The sequence below is a fragment of the Pseudophryne corroboree genome, chromosome 11 (assembly GCF_028390025.1).
Source record: "Pseudophryne corroboree isolate aPseCor3 chromosome 11, aPseCor3.hap2, whole genome shotgun sequence".
Classification (NCBI taxonomy): Eukaryota; Metazoa; Chordata; class Amphibia; order Anura; family Myobatrachidae; genus Pseudophryne; species Pseudophryne corroboree.
In genome coordinates, this window is record NC_086454.1 from 135,739,048 (window position 1) to 135,744,282 (window position 5,235).

The window sequence follows — 5,235 nt, forward strand, 5'->3', positions numbered from 1 at the left end:
ATCCACTGTCCGCTGTATTAAATTATATGACAGTTGACAGCAGAAGACGGGCTCTGAACCTATACGTTTCCTCAATCTTACTTGTTCGGTACTCTCTCATCCTGACGACAGTTAAATAACTACCCTGCAATGCTTAAAGTAACAGGATAACTGTGCGCATCAATGGACAGCAGAAGTACTCTAACTGGTATATGTCAATAACCATACATTCTCTCATTCACAATCTATGTGATATTACTGCCATATCTCACTGGCTACGCCCAATCTCGTCTGATCTTGGAAGCTAAGCAGTGATTAGCCTGATCAGTACCTGGATGGGAGACTTCCAGGGAATATTAGGAGCAGTAATAAATATCTCTGTATCCGTGTGAAAAGTAGAGGTGGTGGAGCAACCTTTGACCATTACCACTTCTCATTTCTAATTTTCCTTCCTCTTATAGAATTTTCTCTCTGTTCATACACTCATCTAGAGTTCTTTGGCATATTACTATTATTGATCCGTAAATTTCGTGATTTTGAAATAGCAGATTAATCGTTACCAGGACACACCACTATAACAGGCATTGGAAGAATTTTCTCCTATGCAGAAACAGAATTCTCAATATTTTCATCTCAGGTGTCACTGTCACCACAAATAATAATATCATTTGGAGAATTATTACTCCAAAATTATTACTTCTTAAAGTGAGAATCATTTATTATTTTTTTCTCTTTAAATGTTATAAACTATATGTGTGTTGAACTGTGTACCATAAATTTTATCATGTTATAATTAAAAGTTAAGTTTTAGTTTTTCAAGCGTGCCCCAACACAGAGTCTCTCTTTTTCTTTTGCTAATACTGCTCACAACAATGCAGCACAGATATGGATAGTATACTTGACACAGAGCTGCAAGATACAGCAATGGCCTACTGTACTGTACTATATGTATACTGCTGGTCACCAAAATGCTGCACTGTCCTACTATATACTGCTCACAACAATGCAGCACAGATATGGATAGTATACTTGACACAGAGCTGCAAGATACAGCAATGGCCTACTGTACTGTACTATATGTATACTGCTGGTCACCAAAATGCTGCACTGTCCTACTATATACTGCTCACAATAATGCAGCACAGATATGGATAGTATACTTGACACAGAGCTGCAAGATACAGCAATGGTCTACTGTACTGTACTACAATAATTATATACTGGTGGTCCCTATAATGCAGTACACTGAGCACAGATATTTGCAGCACACTGAGCACAGATATGGAGCGTTTTCAGGCAGAGAACGTAGATATTTTCAGCACACTGAGCACAGATATTTGCAGCACACTGAGCACAGATATTTGCAGCACACTGAGCACAGATACAGAGCTTTTCAGGGAGAGAACGCAGCCACGTCCTCTCCGTTCAATCTCCAATGCACGAGTGAAAATGGCGACAACGCGCGGCTCTTTATATAGAATACGAATCTCGCGAGAATCCGACAGCGGGATGATGACGTTCGGGCGCGTTCAGGTTAACCGAGCAAGGCGGGAAGCTCCGAGGTTGCCTCGGACCCGTGTAAAATAGGCGAAGTTGGGGGGGGGGGGGGGTTCGGATCTCAACGAACCGAACCCGCTCATCTCTAGATATGAGTAGAAATTATTGTTATTGAGTTTAATAATACCATAGGACAGAGGTTCACAAACTGTGTGACATGGCTCCCTGGGGTGCTTCGGGACACTTGCAGGGGTGCCCTGGGTTGGTGGTCCAGGACCAATTCAAATTATTCATGGTCAATATAATAGGCAAAACCAGTGCTGGTGGCTGTCAGTCATAAAATATGTGGCCAAACAGAAGCAAATATTGTCCCTCACCACACAACTGACCATAAGGATGACATATAAATGCAATCTACTTAATGTAATATTTCTTTCTAAATTTCTCAATAAGAGATTTTTGGCCTTAGAGATGCCGTGAATAAAAATTCTGATATTCTAGGGTGCCGTGATTCAAAAAAGTTTGGAAACCACTGCCGTAGGAGCAAAATTACCCCCAAATTCTGTGATTTTAGCTGTTTTTATGGGTTTTAATTTTTCAAAAATCATCCAGATCCAAAACTAAAACACGAAAGGGTGGTTTTCGCAAAACCAAGCCAAAACCAAAACACGAAAATGGAATTAGAACCAAAACCAAAACACAAAACACGAAAAGTGCCCGCCGCACATCTCTAAACACACTGGGCGTTTTTGCCCAGTGTGTATGAACAGCGATGATCGCGGACATCGCTGGGCTGAAAAGTGCTCAGTGCATACACACTGAGCGCTTTTCCCCACTGCCCAGCGATGTTAGCGGGGGTGAGCGGCTATCCATAGCAGGACGTTATGGAAAGCCGCTCACCCCGCCGTTCATCTACTGGTAATACCAGCAGAAGAACGCCGGCTGCCAGCGATGAAGCGGGAGCACGCATCAGCGCTCACCGCTTGCTCATACACACTGGGTGGCTTTGAGCTGAAAGCATCCCAACACACCAATAATGAGCTGCTTTCAGCTCAAAATTGCCCAGTGTGTATGGGCCTTTAGTCCTGAAAGTTGTGTGGCATTTCTGCATATATAGTACTATATGTTTGTGTGTTTATATATATATATATATATATGTGTGGGTGTATACAGTGATTGCACTTACACGCTATAGGGCATCTTTTATCCCAAAATTACAATTGAGGATCCATTTTCACAAACTGATGGTGTTCCAGGGAATGCGCTTTGCAACCAATGCAGCTTTTATGTGACTGTCCCACCATCCTAATAGTGAACATTTTTGTCCCAACTGCTGGGAGGGACAGAATGCTCTGCTTCTGGACTTCCTTCTTACTGTATGATTGCCATCACCTGTAGTGAAACACCTTTATCCATTACCTGTTCAACACAGGTGCCGGCAATCATAAATGAAGAGAAAAATCCAGAAGCAGAGCATTGTGTCCTTCCTGGAGATGGTCATGTTTGGAGGTATGTGAGTGGGGACATCTTGTGTGCTAGACATGCCCCTAGAGTGGTGCAGCCATGCAACTAACAGAGGGGCCGCGGGAGGTTACTGTACCGGGGGCCAGGATTTCACATGGCAGCCCTGCCTGTTGCCTGTGTCTGATTATGCTGAAAAAATGAATCTGTTTAGTCATGTAAATATCTTGAAATTGCTTCATTCTGTTCTTCGGATCTGTCTTGTTCATTCCCCGAGAACGGTTACTGCACAGGGGGCCACGCTGACTGACAGAAGGTGAAGGCTCGGTTGTAATACCTCTAGAACAGTGGTTCTCAAACTCGGTCCTCAGGACCCCACGCAGTGCACGTTTTGCAGGTAACCAAGCAGGTGCACAGGTGTATTAATTACTCACTGACACATTTTAAAAGGTCCACAGGTGGAGCTAATTATTTCACTTGTGATTTTGTGAGGAGACCTGCAAAACATACACCGTGTGGGGTCCTGAGGACCGAGTTTGAGAACCTGTGCTCTAGAATATAACCTGACCTTTATCCAGATGTGCACAGTCTAACAGCCAAGCGCTGCTCATTAATAGGGATGGCAAGTAAAATACTCCAGGATGCATGTTCTAGTCCTAGTCATAGCATTCCACAGGTGATATCATAGGAAATGTAGTTCATCCCCGATAGTGGAAATATTACAAATTAATATTGCACATTCTTTTTTTTTTAGTTGTGTCATTCATATAATAATAATTAAGGGTGTAAGGATAATGCTATATGTAGAATGTCCATTTTTGTGTTTGTCCCATATTTCTTCACCTCCTCCCAAACCTTCTCAGTCTTGGTCCATGTGATTGTCTCCTCATTATACACTGGCTACTGTGTCCTAGTGACAGGAGTGGGTGTAATATTATTAGGCGCTCAGAGGTATCTGAGGTAGTGCCATAAACCATGTTTTGTCCTTAATTGAGGTTATCCCTAATATCATACTTGCCTACTCTCCCGGAATGGTAGGGAGGCTCACGAAAATCGGGTGACCCTCCCGGCCCTCCAGAAGACCAGACAAGTCTCCCAATTTTTCTGTTCCCCCTTGCCCGGCCACCCACTTTGAGAGTAAAGTGGGCGGTCCGGACAGTCGATGACACAATTTTTGTTGAATCGCGTCATCATAGTCACTCCCCCTACTGTAAAATGCTGGTTATAGCAGCATTACAGAGGGGGGGCGTGGCTTCAATGTCATAATGATGTAACCCCGTGCTCGTGCCCAGAGGCGTCACTAGGGTTGGTGTCACCCGGTGTGGTAACTCATGGTGTCACCCCCCTATGGACCATACGGCGCGTGCTCACAAAGTAAGATGCAATTGCATCCAGCTTATGCGAACACCTCTGCCTGATTTGACAGGCAGAGGAGTTCACGGGGTGGCGATGCGGAGTTGTGGGGTTATCAACTCGGCATTGCGGGGGAATGCCGTCAGAAATGGAGATGAGTTCGGGGCGGCCGTGTGACATCACACGCGGACGCTGCGATTGGAAAAATGGTGGCGTGTTACCCTAAATCATCGATGCGATCACAATTGTATTGCGATTGCATCACTGACCGCCAATAGCACATGGAATGAGCCAAAATTCACATTATGCCACAGTGAATGAGCCAAAAGTCACACGGAATGAGCCAAAATTCACATTATGCCACATTGAATGAGTCAAACTTCACATTATGCCACATGGAATGAGCCAAAATTCACATTATGCCACATGGAATGAGACAAAATTCACATCAGGGACATAGGGACAGGGAGAGCGACAGAGAGAGGGACAGCAACGATATACAGAAGGGAGAAAGGCAGCAGTGTAAGATTACATTATCAGCAGCGGCCGTGTGGAGGAGGCTATGATTCATGGCGCAGCATTTGTTACGTTTAACAAATTACAAAATACACTGGTACTTTATGGCCTTTTTTCTCTCAGAGAGGGGACGGGGTATAAACGGGGGGACTAGCATGGCTTCCAGGGCAGTGGGAGGCTAAAGTAAAAAACGGGAGCATCCGACTAAATGCAGGAGGGTAGGCAAGTCTGGTATAAACATGTTAAAAAAAAGTAAAATACACATACCTATTAATACTAAACACCAAATAAAACAAACAAAATAGTTCAGGCAAAATCCCGGCTCTCATTCTGAAGTACTGTTTTACTAGACATTCAGCACTGGAATTTTGCACCTGTGTATAGCAATGTAAATAACCAGCAATTGAAGTATATATGTGCACACAAAGA

General features: G+C 43.8%; 1 pseudogene; it reads left to right on the plus strand.

Moving 5' to 3' along the window:
• Nucleotides 1-232: 232 nt before the first annotated feature.
• Nucleotides 233-351, plus strand: LOC134970841 (5S ribosomal RNA; annotated as a pseudogene).
• Nucleotides 352-5,235: the final 4,884 nt, after the last annotated feature.